Source organism: Uloborus diversus, chromosome 5 (assembly GCF_026930045.1).
Source record: "Uloborus diversus isolate 005 chromosome 5, Udiv.v.3.1, whole genome shotgun sequence".
In the NCBI taxonomy this organism is placed as follows: domain Eukaryota; kingdom Metazoa; phylum Arthropoda; class Arachnida; order Araneae; family Uloboridae; genus Uloborus; species Uloborus diversus.
Genome location: NC_072735.1, coordinates 48,873,615 through 48,892,891, shown reverse-complemented (window position 1 = coordinate 48,892,891; position 19,277 = coordinate 48,873,615).

Here is a 19,277-nt window from a genome sequence, read left to right as displayed (position 1 = left end):
CCTAAAATTTTGACTTTTGACCCCGAATAACATTTTTAGCGCATATATATATATATATATATATATATATATATATATATATATATATATATATATATATATATATATATATATATATATATATATCATCAACAATTGAAAAAATAAACGCGATAAAGTACATAACTACAAAAAACTGTTATGACCGGGAAAAGTGAATACGGTGTTCACTTTGCCCTTTCGGTACATTTTTGAGGTTACTCTGGATTGAGGGGAGGTCTCAAATTACTAAAAAACCAGAGCACCTAAACTCATTGTCTACAAATAGTTGAAAGCTACATAATCATGCATCAAATCCTACTCATAACAAAGAGCATGTCCCAAATAGTATTAAAATTACAAACGAAACAGTAACCTCTGTAAAATAATATTGTTTTTCCAAAAACACATTCTGTCTGCTCATTGGGCCCGCGCGACGCGAACTCGTCCCAACATGCTTGCCGCGCAGGGAGTGCCAATGATGACCTTCCCTGTGACAACACGGTTGCCGGCCAACGAAGAATTTGAGATTTATAGGCAATATTCGCTTTGCCCGGGGTATTCCCTTTACCCGGGACTCTTCAATATGATGCCCAATCAAAATTTATTACTACTATGTGCTCCAACTTGTTCATCGAAATATAAAACTACAAGGGCGCGAGTGCTCGTGTACGCACCTTGAAATTTATAGTTATAATAATCGTGCATTTTCCCCTATTAAATGAACCCCCACAGAACGTCTAGCTTCTTGCCGGTGGTCAATACATTGTGGAACAGATTTGCAAACTTTGAAACATGTCCAAATTCCAAACACAGCTGAATCCCTTTCGCGTTGAGTTTCTCTCAGAAAAAGAGAAAAAAAAATTGCACACCTCAGTCGTATTTTCAATCGAGATATTAAATTCCATCTGTAAGTCAACACAAAATTGTGAATCAGCACAAATTTAATATTCTGATTTATCCTTTTTTCCTTTTTTTTGGCTTAAAATTATTGCAAATACAATTATCAATCAAATTTAATCTGTAAATACCATTATCTTCATTTGTTCCTGAAAAACGGATTTTTCGCATTTAAAAGAATCATAATGAGATCTTTATGCACTTCAGCATATCCTGTCTTTATATCGTTTTATTGAAAAATTGAAAACTGATTAAAAGCAAGACATATTATTGCCGAATTGCAGAAACAAAGGCCCCATTTTCCACCACATTATCATGTTTTAAGTATATACTAGCTGTTCTCAAACGACTGTAATCGTGCTTTTATGTTAAAAAAAAATATTTTAGCAAATGTCAATTTCCCTTCCCATTCCGAAATAGAAAGAAAAAAATACTTCGTCCATAAAAATGTGCACATAGAGTTTCATTTAAGCTTCTAACGTGTTACACGAATTATTATTAATAATAATAATAATAAAAAATTCCTACTATGATGACGTCATTTGGCAGGCAAAAATCCTTTTCAAACGAAAAAGCATCTGATTTAAGTACTCTTTAAAAATATGTATTATCTAACTGCTGAAACTGAAATAATAAAATGTGTACCTCTAAGCCAGAAGCACGTGGGTCACATTACGATAATTTTACAGTAGAGAGGAAAAAACGTTTTTCTGGCCCATGCAAAGGATAGGACGCGCGCTCTTTTAACCCTGGAAAAAAATGAAAATTAATTTTCTTCAAGAATGATGTTCACATGACTCACTGCAGAATAGGCTTCTACGTACAAGGCACTAATAAACAGAAAATCGCAATTTTTAGACTTACGTCACTCCGGCTCTTAGGTACTCTAATAATATCTTATCTGAAAGAAATTTCCAATAAAATAAGCAAACAAATAAAAAACAACAACATTTTTTTTTTATTTATCGTCTAAAATATTAAAATTTACTAAAACAAAATCATTTAAAATAAACAGGCAATAACGGCAAAAAGTTTTTCTTTAAGAATTAAGGTACCCCCCCCCCCCCCTACGCTAGAACTAAGACATAACTACTTACAATATACCAGACAGTTCAGTTATCACATCCAGATACTGTAATTTTGTTCTTATTAGAACTCTTAAGTCTGGAATAGTAAAAAAACCGGTCTGGAGGCAGATGTCATCATATTGAAGCTGAAAAAACCCAAGCTATATCTTCAATTCACAAGTCAAACAGCACTACATTGCGGACAATCGCTAGTGAGAAAAATTTATTTTATTTACCATTTTGTTGGCCCTTTCAGTTACAATGATGACATCTGCCTCCAGCTTGGTTATTCACTATTCCGGACTGAAGAGTTCGCAAAGGTAATATATTTTGTCAAACTTCAGGCATTGGGCAAATATACAGCAATAAGCAATCTTAATTGCTCAATCAGAATCGTGTCAAAATACCCCAACCCAAAGAATAAAGAAATTGAAATACTTTGTACAATAGGAACAAAATAGAGATCCGTACTTTTCTTTAAGAAAAAATAATTTAATTGAAATACATGATATGGTTTACAATCGATGGACCCCCTCCCCTCCCCCTGACGAAGAAGTATTTTCATTCAAATACGCCCTTCAGTTCAGTCTTGATCAGCTAAAAATCGCATATATTCCTTCCAAAAGAAATCACCGCATTTATTTAAAAGCTTCATTCGTGAAAAACGTAATTTCACTAAGACTTCAATTCAGCGAAGGGAAGTTCCACAAAAATGACAACATTTCCGAGAATATTTGTTTCATTAATTTGAATGGAATGATTTGACAAACAACTATCTGCATCAGCCAACGTTGCACAGTCCGTGTGGAAAATAAAAGCGATGTCAAGTGACACATGTTCAATCCTAAGTCGTAAATTAACGAGCTGATGTGTGCGTCACATGACTTCCTTTTACACTAATTTAATTTTATTTCCACATTATTAGCAATTTTAATGTGATTCAATAGTTAGCTTTCTAAGAAGCTTTTTTTTTTTTTTTTTTTGGAATTCGAAGGAAGCGAGTAAACTGTATGGGTGTTTTTAGCAGGTTTTCGAAAGGTGCCAAATTTAAACTGATTGGATAATCGTGTAGAAAGAGCCATTTTCGAGTGCTTAAATCTAACTGTTCGATACTTTTTTGGCGTTCGCAACCCCCCCCCCTCTCCACACGTTCCTTCTCGAGTGCCCAAGTACCTCCCTGCCAAATCTGGTGCAGATCCGACGAAATCTTTGGTTCGTATAGGGAACATACACACACACACACACACACACACACACACACACACACACACACTCACACATATATATATATATATATATATATATATATATATATATATATATATATATATATATATATATATATATGTATGTATTTTCTGTTTTATTTTTATAACTGCTCAGGGCATTGTTACTGAAAATGACGTTCCTAAGAAAAGATGATCTTTTGATTAGGCGTGAAGGAGCATAAACGTTCATTCAATTGAAAATATGTTATGCTTAAGCGGAGGAGGATCACAAAATCTTTCAACGGGAAACTTGCTTGTGTTGGTGACATTTCTGAAACTCGGTAGAAAAGTTCATTTTTCAGCAGAAGGAAAATAAGTGCTTTTCGAACTTATCTTTGTTCACTCAGTAGGAATCTTATTTAATGGCGCAATATAATTAAAAAGGAAATTGAATAAGTTTTGGTATTTCTCTTTAGGATTTCACGAAACGTGACATGTTCATTTGATATTGTTAACCTTTTGAAATGTGTATTAACTGAGATACTTTTATTTTTTAATCAGAAGGAAAATGCGTGCTCTTCGAAGTTATCCCTTTTCACACAAAGTAGGAACGTTATTTAACTCCAAGATATTTAAAATAGAAATTGAAAGGTTGTTGACATTTATGTTAAGGACTTCATGACATCTGACACTTGCATTTATAATGTTATCTTTTGGAATATGTATTTACTAAGACACTTTTATTTTTATTTTTATTTATTTATTTATGTATTTATTTATTTATTTATTCATTTTTTTAAGAAACTCTGTTATTATGAACTTTTTTATTGACTAATAGAAAACATGGGTAAGTCTCCCAAACATGTTTCTGCTAGAAAATGTTTTTAAATTGAAACAAAAGTAATTACGTTTAGCAATTCTTGTTCTTTAAATTAACTTTTAGTCTAAACATGTTGACCTAGAATTGAAATAAAATGCTTAACAATGTGTTTTTTAAACGTAATTTTATACTTGTCTACTACTTCTCTATCCTTCTTTGTTTAATAAAAACTCTCTTTTTAAACAATTTTTCATTTCTTGCACTTTTTCATATTTGATGGGAAAATAATAACGTATTTCATGTTTACGCGTTTTGACATTTTATCACACAAGCATCGTTTGTTTCTGTGTAGTAGAGTGAAATGTTTGCATTTTTTTTTAAGAATCCACACTTGTCTTAAACTTATTTTTGAGAATGTAAATGTAGAAAATTCTCCCCGCATCAAAAACAAGCGTTTTTAATTCATTAACTTAATTTTCTAGGTGAGCAATCCATAAAATTGAGTTAATTATCTATTAAATATGCTGACAAAATGTATAAAGGTGAAAACAGCATATTATTAATAAAATATTCATATGAAAAGAAAATTTAACCATTTTTCGCATCTACAGTTCAAGCCCTTAAATTTATCAGCATGTTATCTGACATGTATTTCAGTTTATTCAAAGATATTACGTATTAGTACTTAATAGAAGGCACCGTAGAATAAGTAGCATATTTTAGGGGGGCGGGGTTCAATAAAAATATCTAATTTTTTCAGGAAGAAATTGGTGCGAGCATAAAAATAATAAATTAAGAATAGGTAGTTCCACACTTTACATATTCTCACAAAAATGATGATTCAGATCCTAGGTATTCTTTCAGTAATTTTTTTCTTCTAAATCGTGCTCTATGGCAGTACTTTCATCCTCCATTTGCACTGGTCATTTTCAAATTTTGTTTTTAGGCACATACATCCCTTTGCTTCTTACTGACCCAAATCTGCTTATAAGAGCTTTGAATAAACTGAAGCATTAAATGCTGAACTTTTCTTTGTTCCATTTGTAGAGGCTATTGATGTCATAAGACACTATGCCTGATCTAAAACTTACACAGTAAGTTCTGTGAAGCGAATACTATATATTAAGTAGAATATACTTTGCTAAAGATACAAATATGCAGTGTTTTCCATGCACTTTCAAAATTCTGAACTTTGTTACTTAAATCTATACAACAGAATTTCAAAAAATCTTAAATTTAGTACTTTTTAACTTTTATCCGGCGAAAATAAATTTTTTACAACACTTAGTACGAAGATCAGGACCAAACAGTACTGCAAATACGTTGTTCTGAATTTACTTTTAAAAATGTTTGTATTAGTTAGCAGTTGTTTTACAATTAAGTAAAATTTAGGAAGTACTGTGTCTAGTCACAATAATAATTAGAAATAAAGGATATGCATAATGTGCGGGATTCTCTATACTTAGAGCAAATATGTGCGCAGTTTTTTAAATGTTGTTACTAAATTCGTTTTTTAAAACGCAAACATATGTTCACTATTACCAAAAAAGCTCACTTCTTTTACACTGAAAAGAGGCTAATTGCTACTCCGAAACTCATGTTTTTTTTTCTGTTTTTGTAACATTGTATTATTTTCTTCTAATTTTTATCAGAGATGTAATGATTTATTTCTAAAAATTGTGATGTGATCATTCTCATCATCAAAAAGGCAAAAACAATTAGTTTTGTGTTGACCTTATATAACTTAAAGGTTAGAAAAGCATTGATCTCAGATTGCACTTTTCTTGTTTTGAATGTCAGAAACTAAAACTTAATGATATAAAAAATTAATAACAAATATTTAGCACATTATCTGAATTTTTAGAACTCAGTCAACTTCCGATCATAAAAGAAAAAGTATTTTCCTCTCAAAATTTTTCCCTCTGCCCTATTTTGCTTGTATATCTAGATAAGGTTACATTTTCTAAGACCTTTACTACACATGAAGCTTAAAATTAATCTCAAACTAACTGGGGCGCTTAACCTTATCTTTCAGCAGAAAGACGGTTTCCCGTTCTCTTAATCATTACAGAGCTTTAGTTATTGCTATGAATGCATGCTTGTTTATTATAACGTACGGAACGTGCCGATGAAACCAAGACTTTTCTGTGCACTAAAGCGGAATGTTTTTGATGCTATTGAAGAGGTTTACTGATTAATTATACCAAGTAGCTTACAATTTTATGGGCTAAGAAACACAACACCATTTTAATACTAGAAAATATCTATGTATATAATGGAAAGAAAACTGAATTATAATTGCTGGTAAATTTTGAATGTACATGTAACAACAGCTTTGAATCACTTACATTCATTTTAATCTATATACATTATACATGTGTATATACATATATATATATATATATATATATATATATATATATATATATATATATATATATATATATATATATATATATATATATATATATATTAAATAAAGAAATTATAAGCAAATATTTAAAACCTTTTTAAAGGAGCATTTTCGTAGTTTAAAACTACCCTAGCATTTTGAAATGTTTTTATCATTAGAGAAATGTGATGTAAAATAAATTCTTTTAAAAAAAATTAAAAAAGAAAACTTCAAACTAGGAATATAAATTTCTAACGGATTAACAGCTTAACACTTTTAATGAATAACTGCTTCTCCTGATCAGTGAATAAACATTTCTCTGTAAATAAACAATTTGTAATTTGCACTAAAAATAAGGTTTTAAAGTATTTTTTTTTCGTTTCGCCTTTAATAAATTTGGAATAGTAACTTCCTTCCCTGCAATTCGAAAGAGACTACGTGAAGAAAATGATTTTGTTCACTTGATAAATGTATTTATTCACTAAGTCGTTGTACACTTTTCAACTATTTTCGCAACCGTTAGTCTTAGATGTATACTTCCAATTGCAAAACTGTTCAAAATCACATGCAGAATTAAGATATTGAAAGTTTGAAGTAAGAATAAAAATCAGTTAAAAAATACAAAAATTTAAATTTTTTTAAGGGTCCCAGTTCCCCTAACTTATATTTAAGGAAAAAATCTCCATTAAAAAAATTCCAACACAAAAAGTTTGACGCACGACCAATATTCATCGAGATATGAAACGCAGCGTATTGTGACTTAGACCACTTTTCACTCACCGTCAATACACCTTTTAGGAAAAACTATAGCAGTTAACAAGTGTTCAAAATGATATGTGTGCATAGAGTTTCGTTTTTCAATTTGTTTGAGATTTTGTATTGTGTTTTTACGTATATATCACGGCATAACATTTGCATTTATTTTTGAATAGTAATAAAAATATAAAAACCTTGTTTTTCTTACTTTGGCCTGTCATTCTTCTAAAGGGCAATAAGTTCCAATCTCATCTTCTGTATGGTCCCTAAAAACTGAAACGGAATATCTCCTTGAGTTTTGGTCGCACAAATGTCAAGTTTTGTGTGTCAGTAATAGTTTTCAATGGAGATTATTTCTCTAAATATTAGTTAGGGGACCTGGGGTCCGTATTAAAAGTTTTTTTTTGGGGGGGGGGGACTGATTTTTTTTTTTTTTTTTTTTGCTTCGAACTTTCAATATCTTAGCTATGCATCTGATTTTGGACATTTTGCAATTGGAAGTATACATCTAGGATTAACGGTTGCGAAAATAATTGTAAGTTAAAACGGAACACCCTGTATACATATATATCTATAAAAATGCTTTAAATGGCGAAATTAAGTGTTTTTTTTCCGATTCCCTAACAAGTTTTGTTAATTTATTGGTTTACACTGACATTATTACTCATGCCAATATAGGATTACAAATCTAACAACATCAAAACAGCATTCAAAATTTGCTTGCAAACAGTATTTACAAATTACAAAAGTACAAAAGTAATTGCACAATTTTATTTTCTAAAAGTAAAGTCAGAAAACTGATTTTATAACCCTGTGAGAAAATTAAAACAGTGTTTCTTTTTCCTTTTTTAGCTTTTATACTAAAAACAAAATAGTAATAATAATATCTGATGTGAAGTTAACCTGCATCGATAAAAGTAACTCTAAACGACAGTTTTTCCAGAAACAAGTAAATTGAGAACAAAATTTACAAAAAATGGAATTTAAAAAAAAATTGAGGGTATTATTAATGATAAATCACGTCCATGCCAAAGTAAATTTAAATTAAGAAAGAGGTATAGAAAACTTAATTGACGTTTAAAATAATTCGAATGTTTTTGGGAATTACATATTTTTTCCAATGGGCCTAAATTTGCAACTAAGTAACTTTAAAATAAGTTGATATTTATCTTTTAGAAAAGAGTAACTTTAAGTATCTTATTGTGAAAACATTTGACTAACTCATTGTTTTCAGTTATTGAAATCGTCTTAAAAGAAATGAGAAGAATGACTGTAATCAAGACTTTATTGGATTTTTCGTTAGTATTTTTACCCTAAGAGAAATTACATTAGTGTTTGCAGAAAATGATATTTTAAGGTAGACAAACGCCCACGTTTTTGAAAATTATCGATTTGGAGATATTGAAATATTTAGAAAGCCCCAGTGGTCTTCTATCTAAATCCGCAATTGTGTTTTAAATAGATGAATTACTGAGAAAACTAGAAGAAATTTACTAAATTCAAATGCTCTGCTTATAAGTGAAATTTATTCATTCTTTCTAATTTTCTTGTAACCACGTTTTCAATGTTTTTATTTACACCAACAGCTCTAGCGGAAAAAAAAGCATTAACACTAAAGATTTGAAACAATGCAAAAATTGTATTTGAACACATTACTCTAATATAAACCTTGAAAAGTTAATGTATATGCAACACGTTGTTTTTGAATAATGATCAATTAAACGTAGGTGGCAAAAAGCACGTTTTTCCGAGGAAATTTTGAAACATTTACCCATAAACCGGTTTTTAGTTACTTTTTTCCAAATTGAATGGTCATAACAATCTCTGGTACACTGCAAATAATCAAACACTTTTTGAACACTTTTTCACACGGACACTTGTCTCCTTTTTTAGAACACTTATTTCGGAACATTTATTAGAACCGTTGTAAGTTCACTTTTTAAAACATTTTTTGAACACGTACACTTGTCCCCTTTTTTAGAACACTTTTTGGGGTCAGTTTCCAAAACACTTCTAGAAACACAGTTCGGAACATATATTTAGTTCAGCATTCTTATTAGCGCACTTTTTAAGCACTTATAGGATCGCGTTAAAGACACGTTTTTGAACACTTCATTGAACATTTTGTGGCACACATACAGGTACAGTTTCTAGAATGTGTTTTAGAACAATTTCTTCGCACTAATATCATCCGAGGATACCTACCGCACAAATATAAAAGTACCTTTTAGAAATTATAAATATGCACTAAATTCGTGTTCATTTTGAGACTGCAGGCTAAAGATGGTTTAGGCTTTGGATGAATCTAATTATTAGTCAGCATAGCTACTATGAAAATTTAAAATACAATGATATTTCCAAAATAATTGACCATCTTATAGCAGAATTGCACACGAACAATGTTTACCAATAAAAAGGTTGCAGGAAAATGTAGTGTACAATATTATTTAGTACAGAAACTGCATACATTTAAAATATTAATTTCCATATTTTAGTTTTCAAAGCTAATCCATACTGTAAAAAGTAATCAAAAGTGTACAAACAAAGGCTCACATAACTTCAGTTTGTTGCTTCATAAATTTCATTTTCAAAAATTTTAATTTCTCAAGATCAAAATAAATTTGCCTTCATTGTTTGAATTCGTGCTACTTTGCTATTCAGTGATCTATTGCTTGGTATCTGATCAATGACTTTAAACATTAGTTGTGTTCTTTTAAACATGTAAGTGCAGTGGAATTCTTCAATGACTAATTATTTCCTTGAATATTAACTAAAACGATGAGTGCTGGATCTGGGGGCGAAGGGGGGATTTGGGATCCTTGCCCCCGTGAGACAATTTTTGGGGGACAATTTTTGAAACTCAATATAAAACTTGAAGGAGAATGAGTAGGAGCATCAGTTTCAAGATTTGCCCTAGCTCGGAAAAATCGTATATCCGGCACTGACAATTATCAATTAATTATTTTTAGTTTTAGTTCCTTGCATAAGAAGAAAAGTGTTCGCGAAAAACAAAATAAATAAAAAATTACTTAGTCATCAGTGGCTGGCATACACTTTCAGTTTAGTAGCCCTTTTTTTACCATTAGTAGCTACTTTATTTAAAACATTTATTTAATTCTTGAATGAGGAAAAAATTTACTACATTAAAACATGAGTTGTGGAAAAGGTATTACCGTAAGAGTTCTAACTGAAATTCCATTAATTTGCCTTTTTTCTATCCCCTCCCCCTCTCCTGCCAAAGGTGAGTACAAACCTTTTGTATATTCTTCCAGGTTTGTGCTTGTTTTTAAGGGGTGCGGTTTGGATCCTGAAATTAATAATGGCTTTTATTATTGATTGAAAGCAACATGTAATACTAAGGTTGGGATTGTTATTACATTGCAAACTAATTGCTTCAAAATAGAAATGATTTGTGTATGAAAATTTATTAGTGCAAAAATTGTGTGGCCGTTTCGGTTCTTAAGACGTGACTGGTTGAGTACTCTTTTTAGCTTCCATCGTATGACATTTAATCTCCAGATGGCAACTAAATGCCATACATTCAGGTCTAACCCAGTCAGACAGTTAATATCAAGTTCATTAACTAATGCAGCTAAATTAAAAATATGCATGGGATTTATGTTTCAAACTTACGCACATAACAGTGAACTGAGTTTATCAGACTTATCTAGTCATTAAACACAATATGTTTAAAATGAATTTATTTAACTTTATAGATACACATTAAAAAATTTGCATAACAATGCTTGAAACTATCATTCTTCTACAACCGGGTAAACCATTACCTAACACAAAATAAGAAAAAGCCTTTTTTTTTTTTTTTTACAAACATACGCTTAATTACGAGAACACAAGCAATACGTTATACATTTATTTGTAGGCTGTAGGAGAATGTGTGGCAAAGTGAAGGTTAAATAATTACTTTTACTGCCAACAATCTCGTAATATTTTAACTATATAGTAGCACATGTACTGTATTCCAGTCAGGAAAAAAATACATCTAAAGCTTAAAATTAATGATAATAATGGCAATTTTCAAAAAAAGGACATTCATATTGTAATATTTTAATGTAAGTTAAAAATTATTTTTGTAAGAGTAAAATGATAAAATTATTGTTACTAACATTTTAAATATTAATTGAGACCTTCTAATATTTAATGCGGTATTTTTTACTTTTTTCAGTTAATTTTCAGCTTACTTGTGTTTCTAATATTGGCAAGGTGAATGGAACAAAGTGAAATAGTTTATTTCGTTTACTCACTCAATTACACTGTGCGGGAAAAAAAAAAAAAAAAACCTTTAAATTGTTTCTGACATTTCGTCGGCTGATTCGTATGTTATTGGGTGAGTGCAAAAGTTCGTGCGGAGTTGCAATAGATGGCTTTAGAACGGGCGTAACGTGTTGTCGTTTAATACCACTATCTACGTAAATCAGATCGTTGGAAAGGTGACGTGTGCAGCTTTCATTCCAATCAAAATAATTTGTGCAGATACAAACTGCTTCGAGAAAGATTACTTTTAAAATGAGTGTTGATAAAGTGCATTTACGGCATGTTATGCTTTACGAGTGTTTTAAGGGAATAAACGTTGCAGCAGCCGTAAAAAAACATTCAATATGTTTATCAAGATCAAGCACCAGCTAAACGAACTGTGGAAAAATGGTTTGCAAAATTTCGTTGCGGAGATTTTAAGCTGGAAGACGAGCCACGCTCAGATCGACCTTCCGACATTGATGACGACGTTTTGCGTTCTTTAGTTTAGAATACTCCGCGAATTTCAATAGAGGAAGTTGCTACAGCACTTAACGTTGACCGATCAACCGCTTTTCGGCGTTTAAAAAAACCGGATTTGATTTAAAGCTCGATACTTGGAGGCTCCATTTGTTGACCGAGAGCAACAAAATCCAGCGAATTTCTGCTGCCGCACCTTTACTCGAGCGGCTCAAAAAACGAACCGTTTTTGGATCGATTAGTGACGGGCAATGAAAAATGGAACCTGTACAACAACGTTCAGCGCAAACGCACATGGAAGCAGGCAGATGAACATGGTGACGCAATAGCAAAGGTCAGTTTGCACCCGATGAAGGTGATGCTCTGTATTTTATGGGATTGCAAAGGTATAATTTTATTTGAGTTTCTCCCCGCCGGCCAAACGATTGATTCGGACAAGTACTGTAGTCAATTAACTAATCTGAACGGAGAAATCAAACAGAAACGTCCGAGTTTGTCAAATCGCAAATGCGTAGTCTTTCATCAAGATAACGCTAGACCACACGTTTCAAGACAGACGCTACGCAAACTGAACAGCCTGAAATGGGATGTCCTAACTCATCCACCGTATTCTCCTGATATCGCACCATCGGATTATCACTTATTCCGGTCATTGCAAAATCATTTAAATGGGAAAAAACTTCACTCTTTGAATGCCTTACAAAACGTCGTGTCTTCGTTCTTCGAATCTAAACCACGCGGTTTTTATGATCGGGGCATCCGTATGCTGCCAGAACGTTGGAAGAAGATTATAGACAACGATGGTGAATATTTCATTGATTGAATAAAGAGTTTTCCTTGCCTAATTACTGTATGACTTTCTTTCACAAACTCCGCACGAACTTTTGCACTCACCCGATAAAAGACCTCCTGAATTCGAATATGACCTCCGTTTTCTCCCTATACGTACCAATCTTTTTTAAAGGGCCCCCCAAGTTTTTATAAATTTTCCTTAGTTTTAGAGGGTTTTTTTCTTTTTTTTGAGGTGAAGGGAGCTTTATATTAACTGCTAACATAGTTTTGGTGGGCAAGAGAGGTTCAAAGTTCAAGATCATGAACACCCATCGCAAAAAAGGGGGGACTTGGGGTGACCCCCTCTCCCCCCCAATATTAGAAAAATCACGAAAAAACGATCTTTTTATTCTGCTTTTTTAAAAAAGATGTTTGTAAAAAACATTTCGGTGTAGAATGAGAGTATAAGACTCTCTTCTATGACTCCTATGTCCAAAAAAAATTTTCTCATGAATGTCGCACGTTGCAGACGAGTTGAATCGCCGGTCTTCATTCAAATAGATATTCTTCTGTCTGATTATTATATAAAATGACTCCCTGTTTCCAAATACGATCATCTTTCCCCCATCACACCCCCTTTTTAGAACCTTCCCCCCTCCCCGGATTCAGAGCCATTTGTTGTTTTAAATTTTGAGGGGAAAATAAGCATTACAATAACCGTAAACATTATTCTGAATGACTAGAGATGTGCAAAGTTCTAAATCTTGTGCATATATAGCAAAAAAAGAAAAAAAAAAACTTGCCCCCCATCTGAATAAAAGGGGGGGGGGGGAGTTGTACAAAAATCGGTATATGTAGGAGGATAACATTTTTGGATTCAGGGGGTGAATTTGCAGAAGAATCAGGCGGATTATCCTCAGAAGCATTTGAGTGAGATTTTTTGCTGCACAGTGTGTTTGGAGGGGTGCCCCCTCTCCTGTTTTCCTTTTTGCTACATATGCATAAGATTTTGAGCTTTGCACATATCTAATCATTCAGAATTATGTTTACGGTTATTATATTGCTCTTTTCCCCCTTCAAATAAAAAAAATGGCGGGGGAGAAGAGGGGGTAGGTTCTAAAAAAGGGGCGTGATAGGGAGAAAGATGGTCGTATTTGGAAACAAGGGGTCATAGGGGTCATTTTACATAGAAATCAGCCGGGGGAATGCCTTTTTGAATGAAGACCTGCGATTCAACTCGTATGCAACGTGCGACATTCACATGATATTTTTATTTATTTTTTTACATCGCGAAAATTTTTTTTGGACATATTAGTCATAGAAGCTGAGTCTTATACTCTCATTCTGCTCGGAAATTTTTTTACAAACATTTTTTTTTTAAATAAGAATAAAAAGATCGTTTTTGGTGATTTTTCTTTTATTTTGAGAGGTTATACTCCCCCCCCCCCTCAGTTCCCCTTTTTGCGATCGGTGTCCATGATCTTGAAATTTGAACCTCTCTTGCCCACCAAAACAATGTTAGCAGTTAATATAAAGCTCCTTTCACCTCCAAAAAAAAATAATTGCTCTAAAACTAAAGAAAATTGAAAAAAACTTGGGGGTCCTTTAAAAAAATTTGGTACGTATAGGGGGGGGAAACGGAGATCATATTCGGATTCAGGGGGTCATTATACATAAGAATCAGCCGACAAAATGTCGGAAGCATTTTGAAGGGTTTTTTTTTTTTTTTTGCCGCGCAGTGTTATTTACAAAATCATTTACGGATTCATTTATTAATTTATTTACATTTATTCATTAATTAATTCACTTATTTATTCATGCCTTCACCCATTTTCTTATTCATTCACTATTTTATGCGGTCATTTATTTTTCTGCATGTATTAAGTATTTTATTTATTTAAGTATTCGTTCATTGTTTCATTATCCTTTTATTACTCATTCTACCCTTCTTTTAATTATTCATTTGAACAAATGCATTTTTTATGAGTGAATAGAACATTTTTCATTCAGAAAAATGTTTTATTTTTCACTCTTTCTATGAAAAAATAAAGGGAAAAATTTCCACTTTTTTTAATGCTTTTTCTTTGTAAAGTGTAATTTTCAAAAAAAAAAAATCCAATTTGTTCATTAAAAAAAAATCTAGCCAGCTTAGCAATTTCACTTTACCCCACATTCCCTTACTATTCTTTCGATAATAATAATTTTTCTGAAAAAAGCCCCTATATACCTGTCTTCCTCCTTTTCTCTTTACATCAGCAAAGATAGCTACAATGTTTTAGACGCATCAGTTTTTACAATTTTCCGGATACCCCCCCCCCCCTCCAACCAGAGTTTCCTTCCTCTAATATCACCAAAGATAACTTTGAACTATACTTAAAAAAAAAAAAAAAAAAAAATATTGTGGTTAATAATACCCTTTTTCCTCAAGTTACCTTACAAAAATGTTTTTAACACTTTAGCTTCAAAATATTTTCCACTGAAATGAACCCCGAAACTTAAAACCCAAAGTTCCTTAAAAATGCCCTAAATGTACAGTTTTAAAACTGCATTCTTACATTTTTTCCTAGAGGTATCCTTCCCCCCTCTCCATACTTTTCCCCATCTTTACATAATCAAAGACAGCTTAAACATATTTTAGACTAGATAAATCTCGAAGGGAGATCTCCCTACGCCCTTTCCGAACCGTAAAAATGACTTAAACTTGCGTTACTAATGTTGAATTCGGCATTTTTCTTAGAAAAAGGTCTGATATTTCCTGTTTCCTCAGTCTGTGGTCATCCTTAATCTATCTTTCAATGTGATAGAACATATAACAACTAAATTACAATTGAAATAGTTTTTACACTGCAACAGACATCACGTTTAGTTATCCAACAATTTTTAATAAGTCTTTCATGGAAATTTTCATGGTTCAAAAAAAAAAAAAAAAACCTTTTTGTGTTTACGTTATCAGGTTGTACCTGTTTACAAAGAACTAAAGGTTTTTTTTTCAAAGAAATAAAGGGTGAAATTTTTTATTCACATGTTTTTTATCGCACGGCAAATTAAAAAGTGGGATTAAAGAAAAAACTATTAAGCATTTTTTTCTGAACAAGCGGTTTTAACTATTTTTGTTTCATGACCCCATTTTTTAAAACACGAGACCCGATACATGTATTGTACGTACTTAAAACACACATTTATATAAGGCTTCTTGTTTGCTCTAGTTGCTTTAATGATTTCAAAATTTTGACTAAGATACTTAATAAGATTTTTAACTAATGTTTTGAACTCAGATTATTCATTCGAACAATACTTTTCTTGGAATTTCTGCAAAACATCGATCATGAAACTCAAATTTCATGATTTTTGTAACTGCAGCTGATCATAAAATTAATTATCCATAAATAAGATGCTAAATGGTACGTAATATTTTATCCTCAAAATTCAAGATAAAATAGATTGATATGAAACATTAGACAATATATTTTGTCAAACATCATTACTTACAAGGATCTTGATTTCTGGACAGATTTTGATCATATTTAAGTTTAACCTAATTTAAGCCGCAGAACCTCCAGCGATTCATTCTTTTTCGGTTTGTTAAACCAAAATGTTGTGCACAAGATGATCGATCTTATGAGATGTTTACAAGCAAAAATACTAACGTATCAAAAAATTGCTAACCAGAAAAATAAAATCACCTGAACTATTTGTAAAAACAAAAAGTAGATGACAGAACTTATAAAAAGGATTTAGATGAAAGAGGTGCTTTTTTTTAAGATTGAAATTAAACAGCGAAAGAAATTCCCTTCGACCTTCATTAGAAATGTTTTTGGGTCATTACCCGTAGTTTAGGAACCCCTGTTTAAACCTCTAATTCGGATGCTCTTAAAAAATTCTAAATCGAAAGATAAGGACAGGAGCCCTAAATCAATCGTCAAGTTTCAAAATTAGAATCGTAACACGTTAGTCTTAACAACGTAACCACACAGTTTTAAAACACAGGATTTCATTTTATTTCAACACTTAAGCGGTATGGTAAATTATTAGTTTATTTAAAACAACAGTATGAAGCTCAGTAAATGTACAAATACAAAAATTATCTGTAAAGAACATAAAAAAAGAAAGTGGCGTACCTTTTGAGCATTCAAAAATATCAAGAAAATGATTGCGGCCGATCCAGATTGTTTACAAACATGGCGTAGCTAAGAAAGCAGTGATTTCACAAGCACTCTTAAATCTGTGCGCTATGTGTTCTCAAGTATATTCCCAAACTTCGGCTGAATAGAGATTCCCAGCAAAACACATTCAGTGCACTTTTGGAACGTTTTCTTTAAAACGGAACAGTTTAGTAAAACATTTTAGCTTCATTTCTTTGTACACAGCACATTCAAAATACATTTTAGCACATATTCAGGCAACTGGAAAACTTAAAGAGTTTCAAATGTGTACCGATTATTTGCAGTGTATCTATTGAAGAGATAGACACAAAAAGTTTCAAAAATATATATAAAGTGAATGCAATGGAACTGTTAAAGTAATGGTAGTCTTTTACTAAAAATATGGCTTTTTTTACTAAAAAACAGGGTGTTCGCCTACCTTAAATATATGCAAAACTTATTCTTCCCTTTTTTACGCGTTGTTAGTTATCCTAATTTTATTGCAACTAACTCTATTTTTTACTATCGCATGCATACAGCTTTGATTAATTCTGAAGCTTACATGCCTAAAACTAGCGAATGTAAAACGATTCGCTGTAGAAAATAGGTTGAGTTCGTGGCTGAAGCACTCAATCCATTTATAAGTAAGGTCTCAACATTTTTTTTTTTTGTTTTTAGAAGTAGTTTTACTTTCAAAATATTTTGTTAGTTACATTACATTTTGCTTATACATCATATTTTAATGCCAGTACTATCAGCGGGAAAAATTAAACGGTTCAGCTTCAAAAATACTTCTTTGTCCTATAGCCCTACATTACAAACCATTTTCAGTTTACAACACTAAACATTTCATTTTTAACTCTTTTGGATAAACTAACTAATTCAAAGCTATGATTTGATGAAAAAACACTTACACCGCAAAAAAAAAAAAAAAAAAGAGAGAAACTTAGCAATCTCTTAGCTTTCCATTACTATTCGGAAAATAACTGCTCTCCCAACCTCTTACCAACTTCAAATTTTAAACATTCAAAATAACTATAAACATCATATCATTTTATTATCTTGGAATAATAAATTAAACTCGAAAATATGATGTTCACAATTAAATATTTATGAGGCTAATTTAGTAAGAACCGTTATGCAGTAAAATTGAAATTGTTGCATAAATTTTCATTTCGATTTCGTCAGTAAGAACTGTGTTACAAAAATACAAAAGAAGCAATATAGGTTATTCACATTTTATTGCCCAATCAGCAGAACTCGTAAATTTATAATTTATTTTGTTTAGAAAAGAATATGCCTAGTTGCTTTATTTTATTAAAGAATAAAACTAAAGAAGAATCGAGTTTCAATATTTAATTATTTTGATAATGCCATTACATTTACATTTTATAATGTGTACAGTCGAAAAGGCAGGCATCGTCTGTTTCTATTCTTTTTGTTATTGGTAATATTCTTACAGTGCATTAAATATGATTTCCTTTTGCTTCATTTGATGAAAAATTAATTGAAATACGGAATCAAAAAAAAGACTTCATTAGAAGTTTTGCAAAAATGCCTATTTTAATTTCAGATTAACATTTTTTAAAGAGAAATATTTCGTGTTAATTCAATATTTAAGTGCACAGTTTTAAAAAAAGGTATTTAAAAAGTTTATAAAAATAAATAAATTTTTTACAGGCACTTTTGCAAAAAAAATTGAAAACACTTCAAAATATTTTTTCATTGAAATTTAGGAAAAAAAAAGAGTTTTTCACCCTAATCAGAACTATAAATGCAAGAAAATCAAAATGTTCTCATTGCAGCATGTTTATTTAAGCCAGGAAATGTAACTAAAACTCCGTATAAAGTTTCGCGGAAGAAAAACAAGCTCAGTAGGTTTAGATTCCGTCGAATTTTTCATTTTTTCTAAACTAATCAAGTTGCGTATATTTCGTACAAGATAAAAGTATCAAAAAAATGAAACAGCTAATAGTATCATGTGTGCATGTGACATACAACTACGTCTATTTATTTGGTGCTTAGCAAAAAAACAAAAACTAGATATTAGAAAAGTAAAATTAATAAATATGTTTCTTGTTTTTTTATTTGACTATATATGCACTCTGTTGTAACCAGTGAACAATGTTTTTTTTTTTTTTTAATGTTGATGCCAGTAATTTTTACCCAGATTTTTTTGTTCATGCCAAACTTGAAACAATTTTATCCAAGCAGAGCATTAACTACTTCTTCGTAGTTTCCTAAGAAAGCTATGGTATAGCAAATGTTTGGATTTTTTTGTTTAAATACTCGACAAGTTCCAAACAATGTATTCCGCACACTGCAGGTACTAGAAATCATCTATTTTAGGAATTTAAATTATGTTGTCAATTGTTATCTTCCGACAGATGATTTCTTTAAGGTTTTTGAATAAAGAAAGTGCTAAAAGAATGCTTGGACGCTATGCAGTTTTCACACAAATTTCGTTTACTT